This window comes from Delphinus delphis, chromosome 15 (assembly GCF_949987515.2).
Source record: "Delphinus delphis chromosome 15, mDelDel1.2, whole genome shotgun sequence".
In the NCBI taxonomy this organism is placed as follows: Eukaryota; Metazoa; Chordata; class Mammalia; order Artiodactyla; family Delphinidae; genus Delphinus; species Delphinus delphis.
In genome coordinates, this window is record NC_082697.1 from 37,081,672 (window position 1) to 37,098,832 (window position 17,161).

The following is a 17,161-nucleotide window of genomic DNA, read 5'->3' on the forward strand; positions in this document are numbered from 1 at the left end:
TCCCTCACATCCTCCAGGCCCCCCTTACCCTGAGCCCTGTGACCGCTTTTTCCGAGCTCACTACATCTTTGAATCTCCGGATCCTTAAACACCTTCAGCTCACACCCACCCATGATCTGTGCTCCTCCAACCAGTATCTGTCCGGGGTTTTGGCAGGTCCTGCTACTTCCGGTTTCCTACTAAAGGAATCGGAGAATCATCTCTTTGTGGCATCTTGTGATTTTAAGGCTGATTTCACCCATGAGCCCCAAGCAAACAGGATCAAATGGTTTGTTTTTAAGCATCAGACAAAAATGTAAGTCCCACTTTACCGTTGTTAATATTTTAAAAATAAAATGGCGTGGGGTGAGGAACAGGAGAGGGAATAATTAATTCCAGCCTGCCAGCAGGGGAGTGGGAAGGAGTCAGCAGCTCCTGCAGTCCCAGGGAGTATACCACAGCAGTCAACACAGAACTTCAGCCTCCAGATGGCAAAACAATATAAAGGGGAGCATGTGGGGTGCAAAATGCTGCTGCACAGCTCCATTTTAGAGCCATTATATCGGACTTCATGGGAACCCTGCTATCACTTTGAAAAACATTATCGATAGAGCGTCAGTGCCAGTATGAACTCTGCTGCTCTGGAGTCAGTACTGGTGAGTGGCAGAAACTCTCCACCCCTCATGGGACAAAAACAAATTAAAGTTGGACTTGAAAGAACCAAAACAAGAGGTCTTTGATGGAAAATGCCCTGGTATAGATCAGTGAGTGTAAATTTCACGCCATGGGTCCAAAGAGGCCCTTTAAATGGTACAATCCAAAGTGCTTTAATGGAGAATGAAGGTTAGAGTGCCTTGGGTCATTCACACCTAGTTTTGAATCCCATCTTAGATCCCAGCTCTGGGGCCTTTAGAACCACTCAATGTGCCATGCCACACCTGTGCCACCAGGGGTGGTATTACACTGTAGAATCACGGAATGTTGAGCTGTAAGAAATGTGAAGCCTTCAACTCAACCCCCTCACTCACAAGTAAGGACACTGTTGTGACTTTGTTATAACGCTTGCTAAGTGGAGCCTCCACACTACACTGCGATACCCGTGAGCCTTCCCTAAGCAGAGGAGTGGAGGGAGACAGGAGCAGGTAGAAGCCCTCTGACTTGGGGGAGGCAGCACCGGGAACCCACAGGGGCCTCTCTGGAACCCAGGTGTATTCCTTATTTATTGCTGTGAAACAATATTACCTCAAACTTAGTGGCTTAAAACATCTCACACATTCCATGGGTCAAGGGTCTGGGCACCCTGTGGCCGGGCTCTCTGCTCAGGGTCTCACAGCTGCCGTCCAGGGGTCAGCTGGGCTGCATCCTCATCTGGAGCCTGAGGTCCTCTTCCAAGCTCATTCGGGTTGTTGACAGATTCAGTTCTTGCATTGTAGGGCTGATTCCTGGCTCGCTGGTCGCCAGGAGCCATTCTCGGGTCCTTTTGCCACACAGCCCCCTTGCAGACCCTCTCACAGCATTGCAGGTTACTTCTTCGAGGCCAGCAGGAGAATTTCTTCAGGGAGGGCCAGCTCCCTGGTTTAAGAGCTCTGCCTAATTAGGTCAGGCCCACCCCAGAAAATCTCCCTTTTGATGATCTTAAAATCAACTGATTGGGGACTTTAATTACACCTGCAGAATCACTTTACCCTTTTCCATTGAACATAAGCTAATCACAGAGTGACATCCTGTCCTATTCACAAATGCCCACACTCAGTGAGAGGAGATTACACACAGAGCTATGTGGGAACCTTGAGAGCTGTCTTAGAGTTCTGACCCCCACCCTGGGGTAAAGGTCAGTTCTGCTGCCTGCAGCCATCTACAGGCTCCTACCCTAGAGGACACCTGGATCCACATCGCAGTCAGCGGCCTCCCAAATGACCCTTTCTCAGCAGCCAGCGCTCGCTCTGAACTGGATAATTTGGTTGTTTGCAGACCTGCCTGCCAGCCTGAGTTGGGGCCCGCGTGCACTTTTCTGACCTTGATTGCCTCAATCCACAGTCATTGTTCCAGAAGAGGCAAGGCCCTCAGAGCCCTGGAAGAGCAGGCAGGGGCCTCTAGAGGAGTCGACTTGCAGAGTTTGCCATTAGCAACCCTGGAGACTGATGCAAATGACTTCATTCGCTCTGTGGAGCCAGCAATCACTGTGGGCACTGGGGGTCCTTGACATGAGCTACGGATACGCCTCTGTGAAGCAGCTGCTGGGGGTAATGGGGATGCCCTGCGGCCTCTCTGAGCTTCCATGGAGCTGAGCAAGAAATCTAGGGCAGCCCACCCTGCTCAAGAGAGGCCAGTGTGGACTGTAGGGCCCTCAGCATGCTGAGTCCTGCCAAAGCTGGGCTTCCCTGAACCAGAAAGAGCAGCGAGGACTTGGCCAGAAAGACAGGGATTCAGACAGACCTCGAGGGGGCATGCTGGCAGAGGGGTGCCATTGTGGGGCAAGGGTGGTCTCTTTGTTCTATGATTTATAGGCAGCCTGGCAAAGCCTCCTGGGCCTCGGAGGTCATCAGTGGGTTCAGATCCTCGTGCTGTGGCGTTGGAGTTCAAAGCACCGTCGACTCTCCCTCCCTCCCTCCTTCTGTCGCCCCCATGTATTTACTGAGCATCTATTACATGCCTAGTGCTGCTCTAGGCACTGGGGAAACAGAGTGAACAAGTCAGGCAAGATCTCACGTGGAGATAACGTTTTAGTGGGAGGAGACAGACATCCAACAAACAGGCAGACAGACAAGAACCACATCAGATGGAACAGGGGCTAAACAGGAGATTAAAACAGTGTGAAGTAGAAATGTGAGACAGGATGAGGGTGGACCTCTCTGAGGGGATGGCAGTCAAGCTCCAGAGAAGAAGGCACCATCTTGGTGGGGGCTAGTATTTCAGGAAGGATGGTGTGTTTTCAATAGCAAGTGGCCAGAGCTGTTGGAGAAGACGGGGTGTGAAACGAGGCCGGGAGTTAGGAAGCGCCAGATCAGCGAGGACTGCACAGCCTGGTGAGGGGTCTGGCTTTTGGTGGGGGAGTACTGGAAGCCTCTGGAGGGTTCTATGAAAGGAACTGACGTGATGTGCCTTATCTTTTTCCAACATCACTCTGGATTGGGGTGAAACAAGAGCGGAAACAGGGAGCCCAATAGGAGGTAGCTGTGGATGGAGAAATTGAGACCCAGTGAGAGGACATGACTTACTAGGGGTTCCCAGCTAGACAGGGATGGCCAGCTGGTGAGCATCCTTGGAGTGGGAGGCCACTGGAGGACCCTATCTACTGTCCCCTCAGTCACCGCCTGGAACAGGATGCGGGCTGATGTAAGTCTGATTCCCTGGTTGTAGTGGAATACGAGTGCAAGTGATTCAGTGAGAAAGGATTTTCAGGTCAGCCTGTAATATCATGAGAGGAACAGGATGGGGCAGGGGTAAGAGCCTGGCAAGGATGCCATCTCAGCTGTGGACTAGCCTCAGTCTGATCCTCAGCTCTGGAGTGTGGGTTGCATCACAGTTCATCCTGCCTTGAGGCAAGGAGGTAGCTCTGTATCAGTCAGTCACTGGGCAGCCTGGAAACGGCCAGGCATCTCAGGGGAGGTGGGCCCTGTCAGTCAAGAGCAGGGCTCAGGAGAAATGACAGGTGTAACCTGTGAGCCACAGCAAGCTCAGCATCTGGGAAACTGGTACACCTGCCAGCAAAGAGTAACTGGGATCTGGGCAGGGCACCTCCAGCATCCATTATGGTAGCCACTACGCTTCTAGTGAGGGAGGGAGATGACTAGTCTGTGAAGCGCCCTGCTGCCAGAAAACACTGAACCCAAATGTAAAGAAATTAAATGAGCTAACCTGGGAGGTCTGTTACAGGAGAAGCCTCTCATTGCCCACAGATCCTCTTCAAAAAACCTTTAAATAGTCACCTCCCACTAGGCACTTAACTGATTCACGGCTGTTTCATTCACCCAGCTCCTCAGGAATAAATTCCTTGCGTGCTAGAAGGTGTCAAAAACCAAACTCTGCCCGCTGAATAAAACAAAGCAGAAGGATGAGTTTATTGCAAGGCTTTGACCTGCATGCAAACTGGGAAACTCAAGACTCTGGGAGCAATGAGTTCTGAGTTGCTCACAGACTAAGGGATTTTTATGGGATCATAGGGAAGTTATTTGTCTTTTTCAGCTGACTGGTTGCCCAGTGGTCTTCTTTCTCATTTGGATCAGGGGAGCTGAGTGAGGGGAACAAGGAAATCCAGAGCTGGCATGAACAGACCTGGAGTTTGAGGATTGGCTAGTGTCCTCTTCTGATTTCTGAGAAGAACTGTAAATTCCTGTAAGTCTAGTTTACATTTCCTTTATATGCCTGTATTGACCATGTACATTTTGTCCCTGACAATAGTGACTCCATTTAGTTTGGTTCTCCAAAGGTAGGTCTGAATACCCACTTAGCCAGCATAATAGGAGATTAGGATTAATCTAACCAGTACATTAGAGTGTCCCACCAAAGAGATAAGGTCCTGTTTCTGAGGATAAATGTGAGAGTAAATTTGCAAGGAGTGCTGTTCCAGAAAGAACCACTGTACCGTCATCACAGAGATGGAACCAGTAGCTCAGGGGTAGAGCCACCTTAAAGCAGCTGCCCCTTGTGACTTTACTTAAAAGAAACTGGCTTTACCACTCAACTCAGTAGCTCTTAAGAATGTGGATCAATGGTTTCCTAAACTTGTCTGCACATCAGGATCCCCATGGATCTTATAAAAATTCCAAAGCTCAGGCCGTATCTTAGACCAATCAAATCACAATTTCTGGAGGCATTTTTAATTTAGGAATAAAAAATAAATAAACTTTTTATTTAGGAATAATTTTAGGTTTGCAGAAAAGTTGCAAAGATAGTACACCTCCCACCCAATATCCCCCATTGTTAACACCTTACATTTTCACATTTGTACATTTGAACACATGGTACATTTGTCACAACTAAGAAACTGACATTACTATTAATCAAACTTCAGATATTATTTGGATCCTACCAGCTTTTCCATTAATGTTCTCTTCCTGGTCCAGGATCTAGTCCAGATACCACATTGCATTTAGTTGTTATTTCTCCCTGTCTCCTATGATCTATGACAGTTTCTCCATCTTTCTTTGGTTTTTATGACCTTGATTGTCTTGAGGAGTAGTGCCCTGCACCCTGTAGAATGTCCCACAATCTGGGTTTGTCTGCTGTTGTTCTTACCGTTAGACTCGAGTTATGGGTTTTGGGAAAGAATATGGCAGAAGTGAAGTGTCCTATTCATCACCTTGTGTCAGGGGGGACAGCAAATCCATATTACATCACTGGTGATATTATACTACTTGCCCAAGGTAGTGCTTGCCAAGTCTTTCCCCTGTAGAGTTACTATTTTTCCCTTTCCATACTCTTATCTTTGGAAATGTGTCACTGAGTCTAGCCCACCCTCAAGGGGTGTGTGAGGGGGGTGGGGTGGAGGTGGTACTCAAACCCCACCTACAGGCAAAAATCTGAAAGACACATTTCCATGGCCATCATACTGTCCCCATCTCTTTGCCTTAGTTCCCAGTCACTATCGTGCGAACTCCTCAAATGATCCAGAACTTGGAATGCTCCTCAAATCTCCTGGGATTGAATCAGCACTTCCTGGCTGTTACCTTGGGCAGATTGTTTAGTCCCTTCTGAGCATCCTTTTCCTCATCTGAGGAATGAGTATCAATATAGTATCTATTTCTAAGACTTGTAAAGATTACATTAGACAATGCCCATAAAGTTTTGACTACAGTGCCAGACACAGAGCAAATAGTCCATAAATGTTAGGTACCAACAGTAGTAATAATAGTGGGATAGTAATGCCTTCCTTACTCCAGTCTTGTGCATCAGACATCTAGTGCCACAATAATTCACCTCAGTGACATAAAACAATAAGTTGGAACTTATATTTGAAAGGAACATATTAAACAACTCATTCCACTATGTTTATTTATTAAATGAACACTTATTTAGCGCTTACTATATGCCAGGCACTGTTCTCATCATTTTCATAAATATTAACTCATTTAGTCTTCATAAAAAGCCTATGAGGGGGCTTCCCTGGTGGCGCAGTGGTTGAGAGTCCGCCTGTCGATGCAGGGGACACGGGTTTGTGCCCCAGTCCGGGAAGATCCCACATGCCGCGGAGCGACTAGGCCCATGAGCCATGGCCGCTGAGCCTGTGCGTCCCGCAACGGGAGAGGCCACAACAGTGAGAGGACCGCGTACCACAAAAAAAAAAAAAAAAAAAAGCCTATGAGGGGGCTTCCCCGGTGGCGTAGTGGTTGGGAGTCCGCCTGCCAATGCAGGACACATGGGTTCGTGCCCCGGTCCGGGAGGATCCCACATGCCGCGGAGCGGCTGGGCCCGTGAGCCGTGGTCGCTGGGCCTGCGCGTCCGGAGCCTGTGCTCTGCGACGGGAGAGGCCACAGCAGTGAGAGGCTCGCGTACCGCAAAAAAAAAAAAAAAAAAAAAAAGCCTATGAGGTAGGAACTACTCTTAGACCCATTTTACAGATAAGGAAACTGAGGCACAGTGAAGTTAAGCAGCTTGCCTAAAGGCACACAGCCAGAAAGTGGCAGAGGCAGGATGTGAACTGAAGAAATCCCATTTTGGAGTCCATACTTGCAACCGCTACACTACGCTAAATGGTACAAACAAAATTATAGAGTGTTGGGAGATTGTTTAAAATGGGGCGGGGCCTGGTCAGGGGAGGGGAGTCCCATCAGGGAAAGCATCTGTGAAATCTTGGGTAAATTTATACCAGACAAGAGAAGGATGTTGGGGGGTAGGTTAGGGGAAGGAGATCAGGGATGTATGGAAAGATTTGGCTCCCCCAAAAGCCATCCGACATTAAGTATCCTTTTCACAGGAAGTCTCCTTCTCTCTTGCTTTCTTACCTTCTTACTTGCTTTCTCAATTCTTGAATGTGCCCTTCGGAAAATTCAGTAGTTCTTTGATTTTAGGGAGGTAGGAGTGGGGAAGACGACGCTTTCAATAACTCATACTGGTGGTCAGTATAAAAGAATCTGGACCATTCAAAACAGATCCTTGTGCTTTGTCTTCCACACTTAAGAGAATCAATCTGTCCTCCTTCATTTTTATGTCAGGAGTTTGGTAATGTGAAGGAAGAAGACTTAGATTAGCTATTAAATTATGTTTCGGGAGAATGAACATTAATTTACATTTGGGAGTCAAAAATAAGTACTATTTTCTGGTCAGTGTGGGTTTCAAAGTATTGCCAGGTCCACGGCCTGGGTATGTCTCTAGATCCATATTCCTGCACCTGAACTCAGCTACAAACTTCTTGGCGACAGGAATGCTATCTTATTCATCTTTCACACACTCACACTGACAATTCCCGCACAGCAGGTGCTTGATATGTGTTTTTAAATGAATTTATAATTAAACAGACTCATGATGAAGTGCTGTGGCTTGCTTTTTTACCACTGCAGCCATATTTGAAACCTCAAGAGCACATGTAAATTATAAGCTATGTCCTTTCCCTTGTCCTGTCTTGTCCCCATATAAAATCATCTTTCTGCTTCCAAAATTGGCAGGGAATAAAGTATGTTAATTCACATCATGACTGAAATTTTAAACACACCTTTACTGACACCCGAGACTTCAAAACTGTATGTCCTTCAGCCCAGGTAACTAGTATCCTCGAGTTTGGCATTATTTGGTGGAGCTCATTGGAATTCATCTTACGCTTGACTATGTTGACTCCATTTCTGTCTGAAGCCTGCTGGGAAAACTCAGAACTCCAGGGGTTTCACTGGGGCCATGTTGACCCTGAGCTGATTCTGAGTGGTTGTATTTCAAAGATAGAGTCTCACATTGAATTTTCCTGGTTGAGAGCAAAAGAAAGTATGGTGGTGGGGGGTGTGTTCCATGCACATTTGTATGTGTTTGTGGGGTGGGGACAGAAGGTGGAAAGAAAGAGATGAAAGGAGCTGACCAATTTATTGAGAGGGGAGCAAATTGTACTTGCAAGGTTCTCCTTATCAGTGAAGGCTGAACGATCAGCTGAGCCCAAGAAATGTTGACGTTTGGCTAAAACATAAAGAAAGGAAAGAGGCAAGCCACCTTGACAATGGCAGATGTGTGTAGGGGGGTGGTGCTTTTGCTATCCACCATGCCCAGAATCTCCACCACTACCCCAGCTGTCATCCACAGCACACACAGAACCCGAGTGAAAACAGTGTGCTTGCTGGGAAATCTCACTTTCCAGACAAGTCTCCTGAACTTCCTACCAAATCTCCACCTTTTAAGCCATAAAGAATTTCATAGGCCCCTCAAAATCCATAAAGAATAGATATGCTAAGAGTGGCCCTATAAAGGGAAAAGTAGGGATAAAAGGGGAGAATTAATCAGTACCCATCACTAATAGTCATTCTCTAGGAGCGCTTGCCAGCACGCGGTACAACATCTCTGTTAGGGCTCACATGGTCAGTCAGACACAGTATTTATTGAACATCTACTATATCCTAGGCACTGTCCTGTCATCTGGCTGAGATCTAACATAAGCATTAATGGTGGGTGCTCCAGCCTCAGATTTGAGGGAAGCTATTTAACCTTCCTATTCCTCAGTTTCTTCATGTATAAGGTAGAGAAATGATAATGGGGTTGTTGTGGAGATTATCACACACAGAGAGGTCAGACACTACCTGGCATGCGGTGAGTTAACTATGTGTCAACTGTGGTGCTTCCAGGCACTTAAGATGGCCAAATTCATCTAATTAAAATCAATATGACCCAAAAGTTAGAACAGAATAGGCAATTTCTCAACAGGTAAGCAAGGAGATTTCTTACTACCTAAAGGATGGGTGAAGCTGCAGAGGACACCCTGGTTCTGCCCAGAATGCTGCACCTGAGGTCTCATTAATTAATGGCCATCAGCAGAGCAGTAAAGAGATAGATTGATGGTAACATCTGGGTCCAGCCCTACATTGATTTGTTTTCAGGCTCCTGAAAGAAATGAGATGCCAACACTATTTTCCCAACTCCATTCTTCCTGTCCTGGCCCATAACTTCAGTATTGCCTTTCAGACCAAGATAGACATTAAAGTGGAAATAAATTTCAGCTTCAATAGAGGAAAAGACTAAGAATAGACTGGCTGGTTATTCCTGAGATGCCATGTGAAAAATTTATATTAAGTCAGGCTTCTTTTTTTCCTCTTGGCCTATTTTCTTTTATTAAAGGACGTGAAGACAGCACCTTCCATTACGGATGTGTCTTTCGAGCCTGCTTTATTTCCGCTCTACTTGCTGCCTGCTGCCTACTTATCCTGATAGTCCCACTGTCTGTAAAACTCTTAACATAAAAGAGTAAAAAGAAATTTGACTGCTGGATATTGAGGGAAGAATAGGATGATGGCGTAATAGCAAACTCTTGACGTATACCCAGTGTATCAGTTAGCTTATCCTGGGTAACAAGTAAACCCCCCCCCCAACTTAGTGGCTTCAACAGTATTCATTTATTTAGCTTATGATTCTAAGTCAGTAATTTGGACTGAGTTCAGCTGGGCAGTGTTTCTCATCTTGGTTAGGCTCAATCTGTGGTCAGTTGCTAGGTCAGCTGGGGGCTAGCTGATCTAGAGTGACCTTAGCTGAGATGACTTATCTCTGTTCCAGATGGTCTGTCTTATGATCCATCAGGTATAGAAATCACCTCAGTCCAATCAATCATCTGGAGCCCAGGCCCATGGGTAATGAGGCCTAAGAGGTTTTTCTTCCTGATTGATTGCATAGGAATGATCAAACTCACACATGTATGTACAGAAGCCAATAAAGGATATGCTTGGCTCTAAGAATAAGGCATGAATGGAGGGAGACCCATGAGGACCCATATGATATTCCATAGCCAACCCAATAACTCAGCTATTAACACTTTCCCTTCTTTATGTACATCATTGTTATAGTGTTTCTTCTGGTTATAAAAACAATTCAGTAAGGCCAGACACTATAAAACTCTTAGAGGAAAACATAGACAGAACACTCTATGGCATAAATCACAGCAAGATCCTTTTTGACCCACCTCCTAGAGAAGTGGAAATAAAAACAAAAATAAACAAATGGGACCTAATGAAACTTAAAAGCTTTTGCACAGCAAAGGAACAAGATGAAAAGACAACCCTCAGAATGGGAGAAAATATTTGCAAATGAAGCAACTGACAGAGGATTAATCTCCAAAATTTACAAGCAGCCCATGCAGCTCAATATGAAAAAAACAAACAACCCAATCCAAAAATGGGCAGAAGACCTAAATAGACATTTCTCCAAAGAAGATATACAGATTGCCAACAAACACATGAAAGGATGCTCAACATCACTAATCATTAGAGACATGCAAATCAAAACTACAATGAGGTATCACCTCACACCAGTCAGAATGGCCATCCTCAAAAAATCTAGAAACAATAAATGCTGGAGAGGGTGTGGAGAAAAGGGAACCCTCTTGCACTGTTGGTAGGAATGTAAATTGATACAGCCACTATGGAGAACAGTATGGAGGTTCTACCATACAACCCAGCAATCTCACTACTGGGCATATACCCTTAGAAAAGCATAATTCAAAAAGAGTCATGTGCCACAATGTTCATTGCAGCTCTATTTACAATAGCCAGGACACGGAAGCAACCTAAGTGTCCATCGACAGATGAATGGATAAAGAAGATGTGGCACATATATACAATGGAATATTACTCAGCCATAAAAAGAAATGAAATTGAGTTATTTGTAGTGAGGTGGATGGACCTAGAGTCTGTCTTACAAAGTGAAGTCAAAAAGAGAAAAACAAATACCATATGCTAACACATATAAATGGAATCTAAAAAAAAAAATGGTTATGAAGAACCTAGGGACAGGACAGGAATAAAGATGCAGATGTAGAGAATAGACTTGAGGACAAGGGTGGGGGAGAGGGTAAGCTGGGACGATGCGAGAGAGTGGCACTGACATATATACACTACCAAATGTAAAATAGATAGCTAGTAGGAAGCAGCCACACAGCACAGGGAGATCAGCTCAGTGCTTTGTGACCACCTAGAGGAGTGGGATAGAGAGGGTTGGGGGGAGACGCAAGAGGGAGGAGATATGAGGATATATGTATATGTATAGCTGATTCACTTTGTTATAAAGCAGAAACGAACACACCACTGTAAAGCAATTATACTCCAATAAAGATGTTTAAAAAAGAATTCATATAAATTGTAGAAAAAGTGTGAAGGAAAGTATAAAAAAGTAAGTCAACAATGACCTCATGGTCCAGAAGCAATAATTATAAATAATTATTATACTATATATATGGTATAACATTGGCCTTGCTTCTATCTATACTTAAATATGCAGTAATACCATTTGTTGAGCCCTATGTGTCAGCCCTTTTGCTAACTGCTTTACCTGTGTTACTTCATTTAATCCTTACAACAATAATCCACTTTAAAATGAGGAAAATGAGGCACAGAGAGGCTAAACATCTTGCCTGAGATCACACAGCAAGTAGTAGAGCCAGCATTTGCAGCAGTGCACCCTCACTCCTTAGCTAGTCTTGACCATGAGAATCTACTGTTGGTCTTCATATCCAGTGTTACTCGAACTTTAGTGTGCAGTGTGTATCAGAATCCCCTGGAGGACATGTTAAAACACAGATTGCTGAGACCCCGCTCCAGATATTATGATTCAGTTGGCCTGGGGTGGGGCTTAAGAATTTGCATTTCTAGCAGACTCCAGGTGATGTTGATGCCACTGGTCCATGAACCACATTGGTCCACAAGCTCTGTTCACAGCAACATTGAGGTATGTACTGTTAATGCTGCTTCACAGATGAAAGGATGGAAGTTCAGAGAGGTTCAGTGAATGGACACACAGTTGGCCAGTTCTATGTTATACCCCTTTTCCAGTTCACTCTCGTTGAAAATAATAAGCAGGGGTAATTTTCATCTCATTTTATAGCCCATGCTTTTCTTCTGGTGAGGTTATGGTGCTCAATGAGACAGTTCTGAACTCAGATGCAGGCTCTCTGATAACAGGCATTACAGTTAGATGTGGAGGTTGTAGTCATTACTTCTTCATTCATTTATTCATTTATTCCTTTCCTTGGTGAGGGGCTCAGCTGGGAAGCCCTGGGATGGGTAGTGTTATGAGCCCTGTCCCAGCAGCCTCTAAGTACTGATATTTAAGTGACTGTCCTCATCAAAAAAGATATGAAAGGAAAACACTGCACAAAGATGTTGCCTTTTGAAGATACAGAAAGGAGCCTGCTCCCAAGACTTCTATGCTATTTTTAAACAGCAAAGAGCCCAGTAATATTCCGCTGAGTTTCTTACAGGGAAAAAACAAAAACCTCCTCGTGATTGCCAAGGCTTCATGATGTCCTGACTACATGGAGTACAGCTTTTGTAGCCATGTATGATCAGCTCATTGCTCTCTGGATGTCTGTCCTTGCTTCTCAAAGTGTGGTCCATGGACCAGCAGAACCACTGTGCAGCTTGATAGAAATGGAACTTCAGAAGTCCCACTAGAATCCCCAGGGTTGAAGTCCAGGAATCGGTGTTTTAACAAACTCTCCTAGTGATTTTGATGCAGCTACCTTTTTAGAAGCCCCGGTCTACTGAGAACCCTGCAGAATGGATTGATTTGCTTCCCAAGGAGGACAGCTGACCCTCTGGAGAGTTTTAAGTCAGCACCTCTAGTGACCATCAGGATCACCTGGAGAGCTTGGCAAAACATAAATTCCTGAGCTGCACCCTTAGGGGCTCCAATTCAGCTGGCTTAGGGTGGAGCTCATGAATCTGTATTCCCAGTGAGTTCCCTAGGGCTGCTGATGCTGCTGGTCCTGGACCCCATTCCAACTTGCACTCCTTTAGCCAACATCCTTCAAAAAAACAAACAAAAAAAAAAAAAACCAACTGACCTCAATGTTCAAGAACTTTTCAAGATTTCTGATTCTATAGTTACATTTTAAAATGATATTTTCTTAATTAGGGAACTCATTTTCTTCAGGAATCCAATTATTTTTAACTTATTTTTTAACCAAAGTTCACAAAAACTGTTTTGAAATAGAGCTGGTTCTGGTGTCCAGGGAATTTCTGAAAGAGCTAGCTGAGTCTAAGTGAGAAGAAGGGTGTAAGCTATGTAAGGTATAACTTCATGATTTCATGTTTGGGGGACTTTGATGGCCTTCCATCTGGTTCCATTAGAACCAGAGTCCCTGGTAAACAGCACTGGGGCTACATTTTCTGGGCTCATTAGTCAGGCCCCACAAAAGTGACACCCAATTGCCAAGAGTTGTCTCTGTGTCATTTGGAAAGGGAAGCCTTAACATGTTCCCCTAATACTTCCCTCTACCGTCTATGATTCTGATGTCATATAGTGTGTGTATGTTTGTGATTTCTTAAATTGTTCATTGGACTGTCCAATAAATGCCCAAATTAACTGAGGACATATTGCCTTCAATGCTCAAAGGAAGATTGGTACCAAAAAAACTGCAGGAAACAAGCAACATGTATGTGAGTGTCTACTCATGTTTGAGAGCCCAGCATCAAGTCAAACAAAAACTATTACAAAGAAGTGTGAGCTCCGGGACTTCCCTGGTGGTCCAGTGAGTGGTTAAGACTTCGCCTTCCAATGCACGGGGTGCGGGTTCGATCCCGGGTCGGGGAGCTAGGATCTCATGTGCCTTGGGGCCAAAAACCCAAAAACATAAAAAACAGAAGCAATATTGTAACAAATTCAATAAAAACCAAAAAAAAAAAAAAAAAAAGGTCCACATCAAAAAAAAGTGTGAGCTCTGATCCTTGTCCTCAAAAACAGTCACTTGATGTGTTTTGTGTGCTAGCCACTGGGACTAAAAGGGTAGCTTTTGAAGACCCGTAACAGGATAGTGGGAGATGTAGGTAACATAAAGAGACCAATGTAGCATGAAGTGAGAAATATTAGGACAGGACACCTAAGAGCACACAGGAGTCCAGAGGGGGCCTTGGCCAAGCCACCAGCCTCCTCCAGGAGATGCCACTTGTGCTAAATTAAGAAGGCTGAGTAGAAACTGGCCAGATAAAGGAGGCAGAGCAGGGTTGAGAGGTGATATTATGGCAAATGAGATCACAGGGGTTTGGAGGATTACAGTAAAAGTAAGTAGGTAGGTAAGCATGTTCATCAGGTTTGCTCCTGAGGGAGCAATGATTAATAAGCATGAGATCTGATTCCTCAGAAAATGTTAAACAAACCTGCTGCTACCTCTGGAAAGGAACACATACATCTATTTGAAGGGAGCCATGTTTGCACTTGTGATTAAAACAGGCCAACCTTTCCTGGGTGGCTTTTGTGTTTCCTTTTTGTTATTCATGAAATCGTTCATTTCACATCACATCCCCTTGAGGTTCTAGTGAACTGTGGACCCAGAAAAGCCCTTTCGCCTGTAATACCTGCCTCCTAGAAAGTGAATTTATGGAAATTTTAGATATTTGTGCAGCTACAGAAAAAGAAATCTCAAACCTCGGGAAATGGAAAGAAGAGGAACCTGGAGAGATTCAAGGCACAAATTCTCTGTACACTTGTGTTTGCTGGGCACTCCGCCAGCACACACCAAATAAGAATGAGTGAGGATCATAAGCTTGCTTTCTGCCTTGGCTGACATGACCATCTAGAACCATCTAGAGTTCTACCATCCTTAGGTGGATAAGAAAATATGTGCCTTGATTTGCTCTCTGGAAGAGCCTGGGGATATAGGAATACATTGACACATTCTAAGACACACATATGCTAACTCACTAGTGGCAAAGTGCAATGTCCAAAGAATTAAAACATGACTCTCCTATCAATGTATAGTGAGAATATGTCAAAAGTTCCTTTATGTCATTAGTGAGAGAACCAGTAGCCTGGGAAAGCTCATTCACAGAGCATTTGAGGAACAAAGATTTATATAAACAGTCAGGAAAGGAATGTTAGAATAAATTCGTTCAGTTAAGTATGAAACTGATTAATGTCTTATAGGGCAATAAAACTATAACACTTGGGGTTATCTTTTCTATCAAAGAGGAATCATTTGCATCTCTACTGGACAAAAGTCACTTGCTCAATTTTCTATAAAGTACTATTTCATTTGGTCGTCTGGTCTCTAATTAAGAGAAAATAGTAAAAACTTTTGGGGGTGATGGGTATATTTATTACCTTGATCATGGTGCTGGTTTCACAGGCAATGTACATATGACATTAAAGTGGATCAGACTGTACACTTTAAATATATGTATTTATTGTATATCAATTATGCCTCAATACAGCTGTTAAAAGAGAAAGAGAAAAAATAGAAAGCCAAACGAAGGCACATTCCCCTAGAAAATTAGATACTCATTGCATGAGCCAATTAGACAATTCCTCAGTGGGACATAAAAGGATGTGATCATCCTTTTGCTTTATTTCCAAGTTTTGGATAATTTTTCTTGAAAGTAATTAGAGCAACTGATTCTCCAATAAAAGGAATTTAGGTTTTGGTCGCCTGCTAGTTGTGTGACCTTGGCCAAAATATTTAAACCTCCCTAAGTCTCAGGCTCTCCGTCTGAAAAAATGAAGATAAAAATAGCCTCCTAGGACATAGGCATATAACTAGGATTAAAGAAAATAATGCATGTGGAACGCTTAGCAAAACACCTGGTACATATTATATTGAGGACCTAGTGAATGTTCACTGTTCTTAATTATTGTTTCTGAGGAAGAAAATAGCTGAGGAATCTGAATAAGACAATAAGGTGAATGGAAAGGCTACAGACCAAGAATGAGGTGCTAAGGATACTAAGAACTGTGTGATCTTGACCACAGCACTTCCCTTTACCTTATCTCTCTTTCCTCAGCTATAAACTATAAGAAGAGCAGATGAGAGCCAGAGCAGGATCTAACTTTTAAAGTGGAATTGACTTACCGGGCCTTGAGCCAAATCGTGGTGGAATTCTGGCTTCTTCTCATCCAGAATCTACTCAATAAGCTCTCAGAGTTGTCGGTCCACCATGCTGTAGCCCAGTGGTCAAGGGCAAAGACTCTGGACTCAGACTCTCTGACTTCAAATCTCAACTCTGCCATTTACCAGCTAGGGAACACTGGGCCATTCACTCAACCACTCTGTGCCTTGGTTCCTTATCTGTAAAATGGAGATAATAAAGGCACCCACCTCACAGAGTTGCTGGGACTATTACCCTGGATCTAAACAGGGCTTGGCAGATACTAAGTGCTCAGTGATCATTCCCTTATTATTAGGGCCTTTGAATGAATGGCTGAGAAGCCAAGGGTCCTGGACATTTAGCAGAGCTGATGAGTGTTGTTGAACTTCTCAGAATGATAAGGACTGAATACATAATTTGTATATGCAGAAGAATTCCCCTTTGGGGTGTCATTCAATAATAACTCCAAAGGTGTATTTGTGTTACTAACAGAAGTTGTCTGACAGCTGCACATACAGTCTAATGACACAAAAAGCTCTGTGATCTACCCGTCACGCATCCCCTGGGACTGGAGAAAAGGTGTTGTCGGTGCAAAGGTCCCGTCCAGGCAGGTTTCAGGGTGACCTGGCCAGGCTTTCCCCCTGCTGACTGGCAGGGTTCCCTAAGCAGGAAGTGCCTCATGTTCCCACAGAGCCCACAGATGTCTTACCACCTGCTTTTGGCAAGACGACTTCTCTCTGGTTCTGGGGTACCGCTCCACCCAGAGCTGCAAGAAGATGTGTCCCCAGAGCTCCTATAGCAAGCACTGTGGGGCCACCATAAGATCTCATTGGATCCCTTGCACCAGCTTTTTGCCCAGAGTCTGCAGGTTTTGCTGCTACAGACAGCCTACGACTCCATGCATGCAAAGGGTTGCCTCCCCTGAATAGAGTTTCAGAAATACCTGGGGGGGTCTCTGTGCCACTGGCCTACTCAGTGGCTTTCACCCACAATTGACTGGTGTGGAAGTCCAAAATCCCAGCTCCGTGGCCTTGAGGTAGCACATACTCTAAGGTACGTCTTACACTCCAGGGCTCCCCGTGGGATGATCTTGTCTTGATTGCCTTCTTCCCCTTCCTCAGTCTACTTCCTCTATTCCCTCCCTGGTCTCTGCTGAGGCACTTCCCCCAGTAAACCAGGTTCTGGCACACAGATTCTTGGCTTAG

The 17,161-nt window shown here is 44.5% G+C and overlaps 1 protein-coding gene across 3 annotated transcripts in view; it reads left to right on the plus strand.

Annotated features, from left to right (window-relative positions):
• Window positions 1-17,161, plus strand: part of SNAP25 (synaptosome associated protein 25) — a 79,607-nt gene that overhangs the window by 17,364 nt on the left and 45,082 nt on the right. The window contains exon 1 of one of the 3 annotated variants that reach the window (XM_060031230.1): window positions 4,218-4,314. The exons of the other annotated variants lie outside the window; for them this stretch is intronic. The gene's annotated coding sequence lies outside the window, so the exon portion shown is untranslated. Of the gene's footprint in view, window positions 1-4,217; window positions 4,315-17,161 lie in introns of those variants that run through there. 3 annotated transcript variants of the gene reach the window in all.